The sequence below is a fragment of the Choloepus didactylus genome, chromosome 1 (assembly GCF_015220235.1).
Source record: "Choloepus didactylus isolate mChoDid1 chromosome 1, mChoDid1.pri, whole genome shotgun sequence".
Classification (NCBI taxonomy): Eukaryota; Metazoa; Chordata; class Mammalia; order Pilosa; family Megalonychidae; genus Choloepus; species Choloepus didactylus.
The window spans coordinates 168,512,181-168,534,059 of record NC_051307.1 but is presented as its reverse complement, the minus strand read 5'-3'; positions in this window follow the sequence as shown (position 1 = coordinate 168,534,059).

The following is a 21,879-nucleotide window of genomic DNA, read 5'->3' as shown; positions in this document are numbered from 1 at the left end:
TTGAGCTAGCAAACTGTGAATTGATTCGAGTGGTTGCAAGAATCCTGGGGGGCGCGAGAGGGGTGGGGCTGAGGGGCAGAGGACATGGGCAGAACCTATTCTGTGCCCTCTGGATAGCCCTTCTCCACAGAGATTTATCACCGTCGTCCCTCCACCAGTGTCCTTCCCGAGCCCACCTCCAGGTATGCCAGCTGATCCAGCCCCCAGCGGGCCAGTCCTGGGTCAGGCTCATCATTTGGGACATGATTCTACTTGTGTCGCTATAGCCACATCCTTCTGCATCACGCTTCAGTTTGCGCCGGGCCTAAATATCAACCTGATTATGCCGCTCCGCCCCGCAAAGTCTTGCTCTGGATCTCCATCACTCGCACCAAACTCCACAGCTTGGTACCCGAGGCTCCACCCTGCCTGATCCCACCCATTTCTCCATTCCAGGATCCCTGGGCTCCAGGCTCCCGCCCTTCTCTAGCACCCCAGCTGTTCTCTAACTTGTTTTTCGTTCTCCGGGAATACTCTTCCCGCAGGGCGCGAAGGAGATTGTCCGCTCTAGGGTGAACTTAAAGACCTTGTTTTTTCATTACTATGATGCTGTAGCAAACTGCTAAGTCGCCTCATAGAGAACCTGCTTTACATATATAAACATACCCGCCCTTGTCCCTGAAGCAACATCAAATATCTTCAAGTTATTTTTAGGGGCATTTTAATTCTTTTGATCCTATGGATTCGTGTGTTGTGTAACTTATCACCTGGGACTACACATCAACAAATATTTTCATATGGATGGACAGCGATGTTTTAATATTTTATTTAGTCCCAACTCTTTTCTACCTTTTTTCTAATTTTATTTCAAAATATTAGGTTTTTTTTTTATCTTGTAGTTGTTTTGCAGAAAAATACATTCAAATAATTCAAATCAGGTTCTTAATCTGCTGTATCAAATTTAGTCATATTAGCCTGTGAATATGCTGTGGGGGGAGAAAGAAAGAGTGCAGAGGGGCCTTTATTCTGAAAGTTCTCTAATTCTGATATTTTCAGTAAACGCCTGGAGGTCTTTGCCCTTTCTGCATTAGTATCTAATTTTTCATGCATTTACCAGTTACTAGTAAAATGCTAGGAGAGCCATTTATTCTTTGACTCTTACCATGAGTTCCCTGGGGCAAGTGAGGGCGTTTTCAGGTTTAAACTCCCAGGATGCTTTTTATAAAAGCGCCATCTCATTCGCCTAATGCTCTCCAAAATGAGCACCTATCCATCTCACTCTGGACTCCCAACAGGTCAAACCAGGGAGACTTCGTTGAAATAGACTTGGCATTTAAATTAAAATGTTTCCAAAAGCTTCTTGGCAGACCTGTAATTAATGATGCCAGAAGCTCAAGGCCTGTGCCAGATTCCTTTTTATCCCCATAAGTACTTGTCTCCCACAAGCTGCTGGTCACACGCCTGCTGATGTTATAGCTGTACTTCTTCAACACACAAACAGCCAGACCGTACGTACTATTTCTCCAAAATGGTGATGGGAAGCAGCATTTGTCCTCTGACTTGTGCGGTTCTAGGCTCCCAACAGGGTTTTTAATAGCAAAACTCAGATTTTTTTCATCATGAACAGCATATTAAGTGATTATTTCTTCTCCTTCCTATTTGTATCTGTGCAGTTACTAAGTGATTGCTTTCCATTTCTCCTATTCCTTGAGCAATGCTATTGAAGAAATTGTAAGTATTTTGCCAAAATTCTTACTGAAGTGTTTTCACGGCAATGTAAAATTCATAGAAGTTAGAGTTAGAAAAGAAAGCAAAAATATCCTAGTCATTCCTCAGCAAATACTGTACAATGATTCCTCCAGACTAATTTTCAGAGCAGGGCAATAAAAGTTAGGCAAGACATTAATAAAATGCTCATTCTGTGTAACTCTGTGGTGCTTTTACCAATTTATTTATTATATTCATATACTAATGGTTAGATACTGATGAATACCTTTGAATTCTCATTATTATATCATGCCAGCAATACACAGTTTTATATCTTTTGAGCTTTCCTCATATTTCAATCTATCACAACTTTAAATCATTGTTGTCACCCTTCACCAAACTGTCTTCTATTTGTCTACATCTTTAATTTGATGTCTAGAATTTAACTACTCGGGCTCCCTAGTTCATAATAACCTTCCATCAGTTTCCCAAAATAACATTGGCACTGCTTACTGTCTTCTTGTGGCCATTTATACTTTTGTAGGTTATGAATTCATATCTAGATTCCACTTTGCGTGCTCTAACATTACAACTTCCCAAATTTTTCTGACTCACTGATCACTTGGCCTTCAGATTATTTTCTCCCTCAATGTATTATGACAATTTTCACTTCTCAAACTTCAATCTCACTTTATTTCCTAGTTCAGCCTTTGAGCCTTCATATTCGACTGCTCTCCAGAAGCTTAATGTGAGAGCTAACTCAAGCAGAAAGTGGAAGACCAAAATGCTCCAAGGAAATAGCAGATAATTTCAATGCAGTGGTCCACACTGGCTACCCATTTGTTTCCTGAGTCAATCCAAAATGTTGATTTTAATTTATTATGCCCCTAAGGCTTGAAGTATACTTATTTATAATGATCCTCAACAACAAGAATGCATAAAGATTGCTTTTCTTCTTGGGCTCCAATGGGGCAAGTTAGACCTGCCAAAAGTTTTCACTCTGTATTCTTCCTCTCCTCTAACACTTAAAGCTCCTTCACCAGTTTTTCTTGGATATGTCTTCTACAAGTGTACATGGCTGCCAAGAAGTTAGGTACTCTGGGAATTACATCAAAGCTTTATAGCCACTGAGGAAGCACTGCTGAATTCATTCAATTGTTCTCAATGGCTATTGAGTTAGGTACCACTTTGAGGGAATCTTAATTACTGGGGATTCAATATGATTATCCTGTCAGCCAAGGGAACAATATGATAGACTAATATGGTTCACCCTAAAAATTACTGTTGCTTATCACACCATTTTTGCAAATTCTCTCTCAGGTATTTGATTGTATTTCTACTATTACTTTATTACAGGAGTCATTGCAAGTTCAAATGTCTATGGGAGCCAGTAGGTAATATAATGAGTGAAGCTTGATGTATTTGTTTCACAGTATTATTCTAATTTATAGTTTATTAACAGTGATGTACTTTGTACAGTGAATGCAAAGGAATGCCTTTCCTGACTCATCTTTGGTTTTCCAATTTTGATAGGGCCATTATATAAGAAATATTTCACTATTCTCTTAACTGTAAGATTCACATGATGATAAATAGCAAATGACGCTCAGTCAGGTGTGGGGCAACACTGTGGAACAGCGGGGACTCAGGTAACCTGAAGAAGAATCTTATTGGTGCCAAGAGGGAATCCTGGCCCAATGTGCCAGGTCATCTTGCTTTTTAAGAGAAGCCAGAAATCTGGAATATAAAAATGCTATTTTGTTGGTTCATTCTTTCGAGAGAAAGACACCCACAAAGTGAAAGAAAAGATCACATATTGCTCTTTATAAGGTCTACAGAGTGGCCTATTTTTTATTGTCCCTTCCTCCCATGTGGGTCATCAGAATTTTTCATCAACTTTCCAGTCGTCTCCACATTGCACGATGAGCAAAGCTTGGCAAATGCCTTCTGAGTTTTGCATTTATTTGGGTCTCATCAATCTGGTTTTCAGGGACAGATTTATTTTAATAGTTTAAGGAATTCAGATATCTAATGATCATATCATTTCACACATCCCAGGATTTGTTGCTCCCAACCCACTTTCCTTTACTACCCATCCCTACATCCAGACCCCAAAACTACTTTGCCTCTGAAATCTTAAACTCAGAAACCCATTGTCCGGTCAGAAACTCTGTCCTTCCATTAGTCTCATTCCCTTATTTCCCCTAAACCCACCTGCCAGTCTTAGCGAGAACTTTACTTCCTCTAACCATATCCTGCTCTCTCAGTCAAACACCGCTCCTGTCTGTATTTTTGTTCTCTACCCAGCCTGGACCTCATCACTAAGACTTTCAACCATATTCTCAATCACACCGTAGACCCTTCAGTCTTGCCCTTCAGCTGCACCCTCCTTACCAATTTCCTGCTTTGCATAAATATAATCATTTCTATCTCCATACCTGCCCTCAAGCTTCCACTGTGCTGGAGAAAAAAAATCACATAGCCATGCTGACTAGAACCATTACAAGTATATGATTTCTGTCTTCAGTGGGGCCTTCAGTGTCATTAAGGAAACATTTTTACCATTTGCTAATTGGCTACGTTTTCCATTCTCCAAACCATTCCTTTCCAAATCCTAATTGACCCACAGCCCCTCCCTCTCTGCAGTTGTCCTGGTATTCTACTTCACAGAAAACAAAATGCATCAAGAAATAAATTTAACTTTTCCTCCATTCCACTTATCCTTACCCTGCCCCTGCTATCCAAGGCTAACCCCAGTTCAGAAGCCATCTTATACCTTATTACTCTCCTTACCCTCGCACCAAAATTTCTATCTAAAAATACTCTATTTTCTCCAATTCTCACTGCCTTTTCAGTTACCGTCCTATTGTAACTGGATTCCATTCCCACAACACTACTGACACTGCCCTTCCAAAGGTCATGGTTGACTTCCTAATTAACAAACCTAACAGCTACATTTTAGTCTTCACCTTTCTTGACCTTTGTGGATTTCATATTGCTAACTCTCCTTATATCATTGCAACTCTTTTCCCCTGCTGTGATTCTTGGCCTCAATGTGCCCCCAAAAAGCTCAAACTCAAAATGCCTTTGTTTTAATTCATCGACTCTGGAGCCTTCTTGCTCCCTCTTGCACATCATATTTCTCTTAGCGGTGCTCTACTCACCTGGTAGCCCTTACTGAAGAATTCAGCCTCAGCCTCAATTCCCTGAACCCTGTTCTAGTTAATTATTGAGGTGTTCTAAGTCAACCTAGAAATGTCTCTCAAACCTATTCCCATCAGAATGGCCTGGTTCATTGTTGTATCTCACTTTGCTTGGACTCTTGTGGTAGCCTCCTAATCCTGCCTGTCTCTAGCCCCTCCCAGCTTCCATCTGTTCCTCAAACTACCATCAGAACTGTCCTGAGGTGGGGTTTGGGGTGGGCGACAGGGTCTCTTCACAGCCTAAAAGTCTTCAATAGTTCTCTTCAAGACAAAGTTCATTCTCCTTAGTAGATAGGCACAGCCCATCATAACCTGGACCCTAACTTTCCTTCTAGCATCATCTCCCTACATGCTAGTCACACTGACCCACTTCCCCGAAATGGCCATGGACTCCCACCCTCCCTGCCTTTGTGCACAGCACAGGACTCAGAATTCTTGTTTCCGTCTTTCCACTGCAAGTACTTAGGGGCATTCTTCGAGAAAACACAAATGTTCCCTCCTTTGAAAAGATGTTCCTGACTCCAGAAACCATAACGAATTGCTCCTTCAGGTCTTTAAAACATTTAGTACATACCCCAACTATGGCCCTCATTGGACTAGATTATAATTATTTATTTATGAGTCTTTCCCCCATATGAGCCTGAGCTCAAAAGAGTACAACTACAAGTCTTTTCTACATACTACTTGAATTCATCAGTGTTTGAGTTACATAGATGCACCTTCCTATCCTTTGTTTCCAGCCCAGGACCTGCCATATAATAGATCAATAAATTTGTTGATTTTAACTAATAAGCCATTTTTGAAAATCAATCTTTGTCCCTCATGTACTTGTAAAACCCTTCCTTATTTCATAAGACCTCTTTCCTCACATATGCTGAGTCTGTTTTATTATTCTGTGGCTCTCAACTTTTCCTCCAATTTTTTCCTTCTTATCTAATACAAATATTTCCATTCATGTAGCTAGCATCTGTTAAGAATATATCTAGACTGTATATATATCTAGACTGTATAATATAATATATCTAGACTGTATTTGATGCAATGAGGGTCTGGGATAGGAGAGTGGTTTTATTTTTCATTGTGCATGCATTACACTGCCAATTTTTAAGAGCAGGCCCATGGCTGCCATGGGTCAGTAAAAATTCTACTGATCTCTGAGAAGTAGGACATAGCACAACCTCACCGGACCAAAACATCACCCCTCCAGCGTGGCACGCTGCCCAATTCCTTCCTTAATTAGTTAGACATTCCCACCATTAGCAGTACACAACACAAGAGAGGACAAACTCTCCAGAAGGCTGCTGTTAAAATGTACAAATTACCTGGCAACAGGAAGCTTCCCTAGACAGCTCCCAAATATGCATGTTAGCAAAAAATTAGCCAAATGTCATCTTGTCCTTACCAGCAGAGACATATGGAGTCCACATGAGAGAGTGAAGACAGGTTGATAGCATTCCCAGAAGCAGGAAGGAAAAGGCTCAGGATGTGCCCCAATTAAAAACAAACAAACAAACACGGAGGGAGGGGCTCGGGACAAGTGAGGAGAGATTGGGAGCCACACGTCGTGTTTTTATAATCTGGCTGGACGCTCTGCCCTGGTACAAAGTAACACCCGAGAGGTGATTTGGGAAGGGAGACTGAGTGAAGCTAGGCCTTGAAGGAAGTGATGGAGCCGACTTGCTGAACAAGGGCAGAGTTGAGGCAGCGGGAGAAGGGAGCACACGCTAAGATACATCCAAGTTCCTCTCCAGGACGCCAGTTTCTGTGCAGACATTTCTTGCGTTGTTAAACCTTAGTTAAGAGATGATGTGGCAGGAACCTTGAATAATCTTTTAAAATCATGTTATCAAATAATAGGGCATCTTGAGGACCACTGGGACTAGCACAAGATAAGGAGGCTATGGATAAGCTGAGGCCCACAGGGATTTTAGGCTCAGCAAATAGGAACTCTTCCTTGTGCTGCCACCAGGCACTGGTATGCATTTCCAAGGGGGCCTGGGACTTTCCTTTTCCACAAGAACTTTAAGAATGGGGTAGGCAATTATCTACCAAGATGTATAGGCAGCCCCAGCCTGAAGGCAAAAGGTCACACTGAATGATTCCCTTGACCTTCTGATTCTGGGTGTTTTATCACAGAATGTTTTTTAAACTTTTTTTTTTTTTTTTTTAAGTCAAATTAGATGTTGAAAAAAAATTTTTTTTCAATTCTTCATAGTCTTTATTTTAATGACATTGCCATTTGGTGTGATGTTTATTTTAGCCTTCTTCCAAACACATGAATTTCCGACTGGAGTTTTCAATTCCCTAGTACTTGCTGTCTTAAAATCGAATAACGTTGCAATCTTATATGCCTGCAGCCTGAATTCGAGTGGTTTCATATAGTTAGGCCTTTTAAATTAAGTTCCCTGGTTTCCCTTTATCACTGAGCCAAAGATCCCAGGACATTCTCTACTCTGAGTAGCTTCTACACTTGGTGAATTATAAAATTGCTTTTTCCTAACATGGGGATTTCTTTGATGCTGTGGACTTGCTGTGTTTGTAACTGTTAGGGGCAATTAAGATGTCTAGTAGAGTACAATTAATGGAATTAGAGTTTGTAGAGTAATTTTAATCACCCTCAATTCCTAGTTCTGATAATGGGTATTTCAGATTTAACTCTATGTTGTATCCTAAAATAAAGTTTTTAAACACTCTATTCTCGCCGTCAAACTTAGTTTTATTGCTTCCATAAACACTTTGCACATTGAATTATCTCTATGTTCTTTTATCCATCTGTTTTCCTACAAAGACCATATTAAGTCTATCCTGACATTTCAGCCATAAAAAGGATCCTAACCACTTCCACTCTGCCTCTCTTTTCCCTTTAAGCACACAGCTGAAATCTTGCCTTCATAAATCCTTTTCTCTGCAGTGGTGTGTAAATACTTCATTCCAACAGTCTAGTTCTCGCTCTTACTTGTAGAGAAATTCAAACCTTCTGTCTAATTTGGGATGTTAGGGAGCAGCCTGGCTGGGTGACTCAGCCCCCACACCCAAGATGCTCTGGCTGAGAGCACAGATCTGAACCTTCACCATTTCGTCACTGCTTGACACAGACAAATCCCTTAAATCTTGGGAACTTCATTCTCCTCCTTGGCCACACAGAAATAAAAATGCTGACCCACCTCCCAATCTGCCTGCCAGGGTGGAAGTAGACCAACATTTGCAAGTGTTAAAGAACATTATGAAAGCTGACTCACAAGTTAGCAATTGGAACTTACAGATTATTTCCCCAAAAGGTTAATTAGATCCACGAGAATTCTCTGGTACTCAGAAGTCTCGGCCTCATCTATGTTTAATACACCTCCCTTCCCACTGGTCCCCATAAAGATGAGTTTGGGGTCCAATAAATATTTCACAATAAAAATTTTCATGCTTCCGAATTCTAGAGCTCCAATCAGTGGTCTCCTTATTTCCATTTTGAATATGACAAGATTTCTGCTCAATCACAGATTTTAGACATTTGTTGGGACATACAGATTACATTTCCTTTGTGTGCTATTAACAACAGATTCCTGTACATTATGTTGACTTGGGGATTATTTGACTGCCCACCCACTCACCCCTCAGCACAGAGTGTTGTAAGATTTTTAGTCTTCCTAGTGCATCTCATAAGCTGATAATTAGGATGAGAAACAAACATAAAACTATGACAGAACAGAGCCTAAATTGTGTGACCTCATCAAGAAAAAAGAGAGGGGCTAGCTCGTAACCAGACTGTAGTGGAGAAAACCACTCACCAACCTGGAAAGGTAAGCAAGTAATGGGGCTTTTGCATTAGGAACAGGATTATCCCTAAGTATCAAAATTAAAGAAGGCCCTAGTGGAACTAGGCTTGAGAACCCTACTTTGTTCTGATATGAGTGGAATAGGAGGCAGGAACCAAATTCTTATCTATTACAGTTTCCCTAGGTCAGTCTATATAACTCCAGGCCTCCTAATGAGGCATGCAGGCATGTTGGCATGAGTGGGACATCTGACAGGCAGCCTCACATCCCTGTTGGGGCCTGAAGCCAGGCCCTTCACGGTGAGTACACAGGGGCACCGAGGTTGGACTGTTTTGAGATTGAGCTTTTACAGATTTATTTCATCAAGACTCTTACTCCAGGATTTGGAAATAGGATCCCTGTGGGTGTCATTTTCACCCACATAGCAGCTACCCTAAAAAACATGAGATCAATGTTGAGGACAGAGAGCAGTGAGGCCAGAGGAACTGGAGGTCTATTGGAGATAAGAGAACATCTTCATCTCTTTTTGAGTCAATAGGAGGATGGGGTAGAATAGCCTCCATGAGCAAGAGGGAAGGAGAAACACATAGACCACAAAGAGGGGCAGGATGGACACATTTATTCCTCTTTTACAGATAAGGCTACTGAGTCTCAATGAAGCAATTTGCCCAAGGTCAACCCATAGGCAAGAACAAGCCAACCTCAAACCCAAGTCATGGGAGGCTCTACTGCGTTTTTTAACCCTGTCCTGCTCTATGTTAGTTTTATTTCCCAGGTTTCATTGAGAGGGTTAAACTACATCTTTACTCCTCGAGAAAGGGGCTATGTTTGAAGGAAATTGAGTTCTGCCCCTCCAGAATGATGAGAGTATATGGCTAAGTCAGAGAGAATATGGCAAAATAAAATCATAAGTCTAAAACCCCAAGTGCACAGGACAAGTCCAGTCCTCTGTGTCAAGGGTTTGGGGGAAGTTTAGCACTCATGTCTTGGGCTGTGTAGGAGGGAGGTTGGGGCAGAGCTTACTTTTGCTCCCACTGCTACTCTAGGCAAACCGTGGTGGGGCCTGAGCCGAGTCCCATCTGTTGGACACCCGACCACAAGCCACTCTGGATGTAATAAAGGAACACATGACATAAAGTGAAGGAGACACAAGGAGAGAACATTCAGGAGTGATTTCACCCTGGGAATGGAGGAGGGCGAAGGGCTAACCAGAGGAGTTTCCCAATGCTGGCCTGGTCAGAAGAGAATCCCAGTAAGATGATGGAATGACTTATCTAGAAAATCTGAAAATCATGCCCAATCACTTACAATAAAAAATGACTACAGCAAAGTCACAGAGTATAAGGACAAAGCAGGATCAGGCACATAATTAACAGGGCCCACTGCAAGATGAAAATGCAGGGTCTCTTTTTCAAAAAGTGTTAAAAATTTCAAGATGGCAACTGCAGAGCATTAAACCAAGTGGAGGGTCCTTCTAAGAGCAGATGGGCCAGATGCCCATTGAGCCGGCCCTGTGATCAAGGCAGGCACAGGAGAGACTGGTCACGTGCAAGAAGAAGATCACAGAAGTATTATTATAATTGTGGATCTCAGGACTAAGGGAATATGGCAGAATCTGCAGACAAAGAAGAGAGAAATGATATAGCTGAAAAATATGAGAAATAAAGTGGAGCTAACAGACCCTGGGAAAGTATGGAATCACAGGGCAAGGGACTATAATGATAACTCTTAGTTTTACAAATTCATCTATGGGGACAGAAAATGCACTAAATGCGAAAAAAAAAATACTATGAAACCTGTGAAACCATATTCTGACACTAGCACAATAACATAATAATAATTAAATAGGAAAAACAGAAATCTACAGAAACAAATCACATGGGAATATTAAAATTCCAAGCACTGTATTAATTTGCATAGAGAAAAGCTAATTTAACAAAAAAAATTTAAACAGCAAGCATATCATAATCAATGAAATGCTGGTAAAAGTATACTAAGAAAGAAATTTTTCTCTCTAAACAGATATTAATAAAAATTGAGAATAGAAATATCATTAATTCTGTACCTAAAGAACTTTAAAATGGAATAATGTAATGAGCTTAAGCAAAGTAGGAAAATTAAAACACAGCAAAAATTTTAAAAATAAAGGAGGAACAAAAAAATGAATCAACAGAGCAGTCATTTGCATTTTGACAAAATGGGTAAACTTGATAAACCATTGATGCACTGAAAAAGAGATGTTGCAAATTTATATAATCATGGAGAAGACAATTAAAATAGCATAGATTTTGTTAAATGTTAAGCATTGTTCTTAGCTGTAAGTGTATGACTGATTTGATAAACTCACAAACCTAAAATAAAAGAGTATATGCAACAAAAAATAGAAAATATTACTTACTTATATATAAATAGGAAAACTTATTCTGACTCTGATGCATTAACTGGAGAATTTTCTAAGCCTTTGAAGAATAAATAAATCCTTATGCAACTTAAGTTGCTCCAAAAATACATTTTTTAAAGTATGGTATGTTCCTTAGGGAACAATATTTCCTAACAAAATATTGAGTCTCAAATTTGTCAGGGTTAGGAAATCTCATTAATGAAACAAAGGTGCAAAGACTTCAGCAAAATACTAGCAAACAAAATGTAATAGACTAAAAAAATTGACCAATATGAAGAAAGCAAGATTTATCCAAAGAATGTAAGGCTGGTATATTACAGAAAAATATGTAATAAAATTTATATCACAAGAATAAGCACAATACTAGCACAATATATTCAAGAAGAAGAAGGAAAAAAAAAATATATATATATATATAAAGGGAAGAATGGAATTTGAAATTCTAATTTTGGCCAGTTAATGCAGCTGTATCTAGAAACTAGGAATAAATAAGTCACAAAATTATTAGAGATAAATAAGGAGTTTAAAAAGATAAGAGGACTTCAGAAAATCACAAAGTTCAATAGCATTACTGTACACTGATCATGCACCAGTAGAAGATACAAAGAGTTTCCATTAAAAAACTGCATAACCAAGATAGAAAAATAAAGGAATATAGACTAAATAAAGCAGGAATCAGGCATTTGGGAAGTCTAAAATTAGTCTAAAATTAGAAAAGATGACAAAATTTTTAAGTTAAAAAAAATTAAATGCACTACCAAGTCAAGTTCCTCTAATCTAATATATAAAACTTTAAAATTAATGGTACACATCACCTGGATACATTAAGAAATTAATTCCAAATACTATATTTCAAGTATATTTCAATTTATTAAAATAATTGTCAAACACACAGGAATTAAATAAAACAATTATGAAAAAGTAACCAATTGGATAGAAAATCTAGAAAAAAAATTTAAAGTATTAGATTAGCACTGACTAAAAGAAATATGTGAACCACATACGTAACTTTAAATTTTCTAATAACCGCATTTTAAAAGTACAAAGAAACAGATTAAATTAATTTTAATATGTTTTATTTAACTCCAAAATATCATTTTAATATGTAATCAATATAAAATACATTAATGATATATTTTATATTTGTTTGTTCACACTGTATCTTCAAAATCTAGGGTGTATTTTACACCTACAGCACATCTCAATTCATACTAGTCACATTTCAAGAGCTCAATAGCCACAAGTGGTTAGTGGCTACCATTTTGGACACCACTACCTTAAATAATGATAATATTTGACAAGTATTTATATATTTGTTTATATACATATATATTGAAATATATATCACTAAATATGTATTTAGCTATGTGTATTTATACACAGCTATGAAATATGAGAAAATATGTATATTTCATATATATTGAACTAAGTGGATATTTGTAGTGGAAATCATTGAAGACATAAATTTATATTAAAGAGGTAAAATTTTAAATGTAAAAGGAATTGATACAAATATATATTAGGAACCCAAAATACACTTTATACATGGTTATGGTAGATGAGCTTTTTCTTTATACAAGAGAAAATTCATAAGGTAAATCATAAGATATCAACCATTCAAGAAACCTAGATCAAAACCATTATATAGTACCTCTCTACATCTAGCTAAAAATAAGGAAGATGAAAAAATTCAGTTTCTCTGGGGAACTATAAACCTATACATTTCTGGTAATAATATAAAATGGAACAGTATTTCTAGAGAATGATCTGTTTATATAAAAATAGAGGCTTTATAACATGCCATCTCTCTTTCTAGTTTTATTTTGGGGTCACAGAAATTACAAATAAAGTGACTCTAAAGAAAAAAAATGAATACAAGTATTTCACTGTAGCATTATTTATAATATCAGTATTTTGGCAACCATCCACATAGCAATATTTAGGGGCCAGAGTAAGAAAATAGTGTTAAATCAACAAAACAAAATATTCTACAAGTCTACTGTTAATGAACAAAAAAATGTGTGTTAAAATTGCATGAAGTGAACAAAGGCCAAACCAAAAAAAATATGTAACATTCTATACAACTATGTGAACAAGTGTTTCTGTGCAATGACAAAGAAAAATACCCTAATTGTGAGGAATGGGATGATATTAATATTGCCATGATTGTTTAGTGTGTGACATTATTCTAAGCAGTTTTACATATATCATATTTCAGTAAATGCAAGGTCTTCTTTCTTACAGAGATACTTCTATTTATGAAGGAAGGAAAGGACTTGCTATGCTACATTGCAACATACCCACAACAGTTACCAAATTTTGGTTATACAGTACAGTTGCACCACACATTTGACTTAAAAGAAATTCCACTATATGTACTTATGTATCTCTTTGTTGTAATTTCAAATGACACTAAATTATATTTTCTCTTTTTCACCTGGGGTTCCAGGAAAGAAATTAAGTCCCACTGCCCTTAGGCATCCATTTAGAGTGTGTAATGGATTGACTTCTTTTCTAAAGCATCTGGAATTGAGTTAGCTATGTACTATTCTTGAGAGAATTGAGAAAATAGTCACTCCAGTTATTTTCTGTGGTGTATGGTTCAGTTGAGGAACCATGGTAAACTTACTAAAAATCATTGAACTACACACTGAAAATGGGTCAATCTTATGGTATGTAAATTATGCTTCAATAAAGTTGTTTAAAGAAAAAAAAAACATTCGAGTATTGGGAGAGCAAGTGGTTTCCTTTGAAAGAAAACCAGGCACCAAGACCATAAAGCAGCACTGTCCAATAGAACTTTCTGCAGTGATGGAAAGGTTTTACAACTGTGCTTCCCAATACCATAGCCATGGGCTACATGTGGCTGTTCACCACCTGAAATCTGGCTAATGCCAAAATTTTATTTAATTTTAATTAGTCTAAATATAAATAGCCAGGGAAGGCTAGTAGCTACTTGATTGGCCAGGGAGGCTACAGGGAATGTTTAAAGGGATTCACCCAAAGACACCCACTTGGGAGTGGGCCAACGTCCTGGAAATTTTTTTCAGGAAAACACTGGCTACAGAAGGCACCTAGAGATACTGATTTCATCAAAGGCAAAATCTGCACCCCCTTACCCTCTCAGAAGCTACAATTCCAAGTCAACTCATTCTCACCTCCACCAGCCCCTCAATGGGAGTCCATGGTAAAGAATTTAGACTCCAACAAAGCTGCCTTATATATCAGTTTGGGGAACACTTCCTTCATAGAGGAGGAAACAGATCCAAAAATCTGAAGAACTAGGATGTGTTATTCCTTAGACTCCAGAGGCTAGGGTATGTTTGAGACAAAAAAAAAAAAAAAAATATGCACACACATGTATATATGTATTTGCATGTATATACGCGTATATACATGTATGTATGTAGGTTCAAAAATATGAAAAGGGATAAAGGAGATCTATGGTCACTTTCATACTTAAGGGTGTGTATTTAATAAGGTTAATAAGGTGAGGAGTGAGGCCCACCACTAGTCTAGGGCATTTGGAAATCTAAATGACTTAACATGAGAGACCTCTCAGCTTGTTATTAATTTATTTTTAGGACATTTTTCACATTTTTTTTACATTTTAATACTTTAATCTCAAAGTCATATATCCAGTTACCTATTTCTTTTGTGTTTGTTTTACTTAAACTTGAATTCATGGTAACAAACACTGTAAGCAAATATTTAACATGCTTGGAACATGTTATGCACAAGAGCCGTTTTTACCAGAAATCCAATTCCCCATGATCTTTTGTTTCATAAAAATAGGTATCAAAACAATTCTGAACATATTTTTTATTCTACTAGTGGTCAGTACCTGCATCTCTTCAAGGATTACCACAATTAGAAGCAGCATTCTTGGTACCTGCTGTTTTTTATCATTTAAACTGCAACTCTTTCCCCAAGCAAGGCGGTTGGGGGTGGCGGTGGGTGTAAAACAAACAAACAAAAAACTTGTCCTTCTTGGGATTACTTTTTGGAAACGTGTATTATCTGACACTTCCTGCCCTGTTTACATCTAGTAAACACTTTGAATATTCAGGATTTATGCTTAAAAGCTGCCTTGATAAGGGGAAAAAGTATGCTCCATTTTCCTCCCATTGTCTGAAAACATAATGATTACTCATATATTAAAATATGTTCTTGAAATTATCTGAGTCTGTCACTGGGATTCATTTACCTCAGAGGCAAGTGGTTTATACCATGATATACAATCCCACCTAATCATGACATTAACATGAGTAGATGGTTGCCCATTTAAGCAAGTTTGAGATACACTAAAATTAATCATTTGTCTTTATGTTGGCTGAGGAAAATTCACATTTTGTTTGGATGTTATTAAGTTTCTTAGCTCTTGAAGTTCATCTTCAGAACTACATAAATGTGGCCACTTTGCCTACATTAATGTACTTCATGCATCCACCAGAATTATTTATTCAACTCATTAATTTTGGTTACACATATAACTAACAGAGGAGCTTCTGGGTATTTAGATCCACATTCTACTTTCTGGCTGCGTATTCTGGTGTCCTAATTTGTTGATGGAGAATTCTGGACTTGTTGATAGAGCCAGTTCCATGGTCCCATTTCCATGTCAAATATTCCTCTTGTTGCATCATTTTGTCACTCCTATATATTTTTATTATTTTTCCAGCAAAGAGCTTAATATGTTCTGGATACTGTCCTATGTACTAGAGACAGTTTAACTCATAGGATTCTAACAACAATCTTGTGAAGAATATAACATATATAGATAAAAGTGATAACTTTCCAAGTGCAATTTAACAAGTAGTTAATTTAAAAAAATATTATAGGTTATAATTCCAGTTTCAGTTATTTCCTTATTATGAAATATAACATATATACAAAAAGGTAATATCTTTCAAAGTATGATTTAACAAGTAGATATATAGGAAAGTTATTATGAGTTATAGTACCATAGTTTCAGTTATTTTCTTATTGTAAAATATAACATATACAAAAAGGTACAGCTTTCAAATTACAATTTAATAAGTAGCTATAGAAAAAATTTCAAAGGATGCTTGCATTACAGCTCCACCACTTCAATTCTTTCCTTCTAACTATTCTAACACCCTAGCAACTAAGGAAAAGAAAATAATATAAAGATTCAGTACTCATAATTCTTTGTTAAATTCCATCTTGTCTGTTGCTACCCCTTCCTCTAGTTTAATCACTTTCCCAATCTTCAGGGAAGTCTAGGCACACTAATTTGTTCATGTTGAAAAGGGGTGTCAACTTTATGAGCAAAGGGGACACATGTAGTTGATGTTCTTGAAGAGACTATTGCCTCTGGGTTTTAGGACTTAGCTGGCATAGGAGCTCTCTGAAGGATTTAAGTTTCTGACTAATAAACTTAGTGAGTGAAACTTTTATAGAGTCTCAGATAAGGTTCTGGGTATTCTTCAAGGTTATCAGGACTACAGTTGACTTGGACTTATTATACTGTGGTCATTTGGCATATCTAGGTGAAGCTTGCATAGGAGTAACCTACAGGACAATCTCTTGACTCTATTTGAATTCTCTTAGACACTAAAACCTTATTTTGTTGCCTTTCTTTTCCCCCTTTTGGTCAAAAAGGCATTCTCAATCCTTCAATGCCAGGGTCAGACTTATTCCCAGAATACATGTCCCATGTTGCCAGGAAGGCTTATTCATCTTATGGGTCCTGCCCCACATCAGGGGGAAGGTGATGAATTTATTTGCAGAGTTAGGCTTAGAGACAGAAAGTCCACATTTGAGCAACAGAAGAGGTTCTCTGGAAGTGACTCTTAGGCATAATTATAGGTAGGGTCAGCCTCCTCTTTACAGCCATAAGTTTTACCCGGGCAAGCCTTAATATCAAGGGCATGATTTTTAAAGTAGGGGGTTCCTAAGTTCACATAATATGTTCTATCCACAGATAATCCATCCGTATCTTGCACTATCATCACTCAGTTGTACAATTCTCATCACTCTCTATTTTAAACAATTCTCATGACCCAAAACATCTCACAGCTCTTCTCAGCCCCCAATTATTTGTCCCTAGTATTTGTGTAATACTAGTATGATATTCCTATTAATTATACTCCCTAGTATGCAATGTGTAGATTTTTCCCATGTACCCTTCTGTTGTCAACTCTCTGTGCCAGTGTCATACGTTAGAAGTTTATCATGCAAGCACCTATCTATATTTGTGGTGTTGATCTGTGGGAAGCATGCCTTTAAACAAACCCTTTCATTCCTATTTGCCTTCAATACAACTCTGATACTTATAATCTCATTTACAAACAATCATCACCCCTATCCATTACCACACCTTTGAATCCACCATCATTAACATATCTGAACATATAGATTATCATTTCCCCTCACTGGCTACTGTCTATCACTAGGTTCCCAATATTTTTACATTATAAGACATTGATTTTACATTGTTCGGATAGTTCATAGAAGCGGTAACATACAATATCTCTCCTTTTACTTCTGAGTTATTTCACTCAGAATTATATCTTCAAGGTTCATCCATGTTGCCATATGTTTCAAGACCTTGCTGCTTCTTACTGCTGCATAGTATTCCATCGTATGTATATACTACATTTTGTTTATCCACTCATCTGTTGAAGGACACTTGGATTGTTTCCATTTCTTGGCAATTGTGAACAATGCTGCTATGAACATCAGTGTACAAATGTTTGTTCATGTCACTGCTTTCAAATCTTCTGGGTATATACTGAGAAGTGGAATTGCCAGATCATAGGATAATTCAATATCTAGTTTTCTGAGAAACCACCAAACTGTCTTCCAGAGTGGCTGTACCATTATACAGCCCCACCAGCAATAAATAAGAGTTCCAATTCCTCCACAAGTCCTCCAGCATTTGTAGTTTCTTGTTTGTTGGACGGCAGCCATTCTTATTGGTGTGAGATGATATATCATTGTGGTCTTGATTTGCATCTCCCTAACAGATAGTAAAGATGAACATTTTTCATGTGTTTTTTAGCAATTTGTATTTCCTCTTTGGAGAAATGTCTTTTCATATCTTTTGCTCATTTTATAATTGGGTTGTTTGTACTATTGTCATTGAGTTGTAGGATTTCTTTATATATGCAAGATATTAGTCTCTTATCAGATACATGGTTTCCAAATATTTTCTCCCATTGAGTTGGCTGCCTCTTCATCTCTTTGGCAAATTCATTTGAGGTACAGAAGCTTTTGATTTTGAGGAATTCCCATTTATCTGTTTTTTCTTTCATTGCTTGTGCTTTAGGTATAAGGTCTAAGAAGTGACCTCCTAATACAAGGTCTTGAAGATGTTTCCCTACATTATCTTCTAGGAGTTTTATGGTACTGTCTCTTATATCAAGGTCTTTGATCCACTTTGAGTTAACTTTTGTATAGTGTGTGAGGTAGGGATTCTCTTTTATTCTTTTTGTTATGGCTGTCCAGTTTTCCCAGCCCCATTTGTTGAAGAGACTGTTCTGTTTCAGTTCAGTGGATTTGGGTGCCTTATCAAAAATCAGTCAACTGTATATCTGGGGGTCTATTTCTGAACTCTCAATTTGATTCCATTGATCAGTATGTCTATCTCTATGCCAATACCATGCTGTTTTGACCACCATAGCTTTATAGTAGGCTTCAAAGTCTGGAAGTGTAAGTCCACCAACTTTGTTCTTCTTTTTTAGGAAGTTTTGGGCAACTTGAGGTCCCTTTTGTTTCCAAATAAATTTGACAACTAGCTTTTCCAGGTCTGCAAAGTAGTTTGTTGGAATTTTGATTGGAATTGCATTGAACCCATAGATCAATTTGGGTAAAATTGACATCTTAACAATATTTAGTCTTCCTATCCAAGAGTATGGAATATTTTTCCACCTATTTAGGTCCTTTTTTATTTCTTTTAGTAAAATTTTGTAATTTTCTGTGTAGACATCTTTTATGTCCTTGGTTAAGTTTATTTCTAGGTACTTGATATTTTTACTTGCTATTGTGAATGGAATTTTTTTGATTGCCTCTTCAATTAGATCATTACTAGTGTATACGAACATTACTGACTTCTGTGTATTAATATTATATCCCGCCATTCTGCTGTATTTGTTTGTTAGCTCAAGTAGCTTTGTGGTTGAATTCTCAGGATTTTTCAAATATAAGATCATATCATCTGCAAATAATGACAGTTTTACTTCTTCCTTTCCAATCTGGATGCCTTTTATATCTTTATCTTGGTGCACTGCTTTGGTTAGAACTTCTAGCACAATGTTGAATAACAGAGGAGACAGTGGATATTCTTGCCTCATTCCTGATCTTAGGGGGAAGGCTTTCAGTCTCTCACCATTGAGTACCATGCTGGCTGTAGGTTTTTCAAATATACCCTTTATCATATTGAGGAAGTGTCCTTCAATTCCTACCTTTTGTAGTGTTTTTATCAAAAAGGGATGTTGAATTTTGTCTAATGCTTTCTCAGCGTCTATCAAGATGATCATTTGATTTTTCTCTTTTGATTTATTAATGTGTTGAATTACATTAATTGATTTTCTTATGTTGAACCACGCTTGCATGCCAGGAATGAACCCCAATTGGTCATGTTGTATAATTCTTTTAATGTGCCTTTGGGTTTGATTTGCAAGTGTTTTGTTTAGGATTTTTGCATCTATATTTATTAGGGAGATCAGCCTATAGTTTTCCTTTTTTGTAGTGTCCTTATCTGGTTTTGGTATCAGAGTGATATTAGCTTCATAAAATGAGTTAGGTAGTGTTCCTTTTCCTTCAATTTTTTGAAAGAGTTTGAGCCAGAATGGTGTCTTTTTGGAAAGTTTGGTAAAATTCCCCTGTGAAGACATCTGGCCCTGGGCTTTTATTTGTAGGTAGATTTTTGATGACTGACTGGATCTTTTTGCTTGTGATTGTTTTTTTTTTTTTTTTGTTGTTGTTGTTACTTTAAAATCCAATTAAAATATTAATGGCCATTAAAAACAAGTAAATTTTCACAGCTAATTATAAATTCAGTTGAAACAAAATTTCAATTTGGATTAAATTTACCTTGTGAATCTTAATGAAGTTTCATTTAAATGTAAAACTGACATATTCACACAATATTCTATTTTTCATAATACTGATCACTTACCCAAGAAAATACAGCTTTTTGGGTACCATTTATGCAAACACTGAAGCCTTGTAATTTACAGTTTTTAATACCAGTTTCTATAGTCATTAATAGAAAAAGCTAATAAATGTGAACAACAAAGTTTAAAACTGGGTAAAGCCCCTGGGGGTTAGGGGAAGAGTGGCCATCCCTGCTGGACCTCCACAGCTCACCTCCAGCAGTAGGGATATCAGAGAACCTAATCTCTAAATGCACTAACTTGTTAACGTATCAAAATATGAGAATTTATAAACGGTTTTACAGAGCTTCATATAATACACACCAGTTTCAAATCAAGTCTAGTATATAATATACACTCCATAAAATGTGTACTATGGCAGAGAAATAAGCAAATTTAGATAAAAAAAATCTCCATAAACAATGGAAAAGAAGGGCTTACATTGCTAGAAAACATCAAGTTTAAAATATGCATACAAGAAGCAGGATGAGCCTCCAATAGCTGCACGTGTCCTTTTTGGTTTATATAAATTGAAAATTTTGTTACTACAAGAACGTCACAATGATTATAGCAATGAACAATATCCAAGCTGACTAATTTTTTAAATATCTGATTTTTTATCAAGGGTAAAAATACCACACAGTGCCCTTCAGAAATCATTTGACTCTCAAGATGGAGTAGATTATGAGAGTCCTCTATTCCTAACTGCTTAATATTAGAAAACTCCAAGAAAAGTCAAAAGGCAGCATTTAACAATGGTTCTGATACTTTAGGATAGAAGTTCTATCCAGGAAACCACTACTTTAGAAATGAAAGCAGAGCTGCCAAGTCAGGGTCAGCAGTCACCACGGATGCATGGGCTGTCTCCCAATCAGGGTGTATTTACAAAAAGTATAAAACCTCAGAGTAGAAAGTAGTGTTTTCCTAAAAGAAGGAGAAAACGAAAGAAAGAAAAGGAAAGAAGAAGAAAAGTTAGTTTGTTGCATAGTATATAAAAGGTAAATGTAATCTTCATTTTCTTCTATTTTCTTTTTGTGATTTGCAAATTTCATATATTATTCTAAGTTTGAGAAGGAACCACTGACTTCTCTAAAGAGTACCCAGGAAATGAGCTAACTTATCAAGCAAACAATCATATTCACTTCTGAAAAGACCCCATTACAAAATGGCCTAGGACTATTGATTTATGTGGCTGTTGCAGGCCCCGGAGGCTGGGATGCCTGAGCTCCCAGGAGGGTTTTCTCCCTGTAGCCCCTTTGCAGCACTCACCCATTCACAAAGGCAATATGTCAATCGGACCTCTGGCAGGCATGGAGAGACCTCTTTTTGTGTAAATTGATTGAAAAGAAAGAGTTAACTGTTAGTTTTGTTAAGACAACATTTAAACACAAAACACATAAAAACAACCCTAAAATTTACATAACATTTGGAACTTTTTAAAATCATTATTTTACAAACAAAAACATTAAAAAGGGAAAACAGTATTAATTGGGTTAGAAGCTCTTTTGTTTTAACATTACACATACAAAGCTCAAAAGAATAGTCCACTATAAGCTTCTCAACTTTTAAGATAAGACCCAGAATTTCAGTGGAAGGTGGAAAATCAAATGAAAAGGTGTCTACAGGAATGAAGATCAAAATTCAAAACTCGGTATTTCCAGCTAAACTAGTGGACACTATATTTTGATAAACACTAAAGT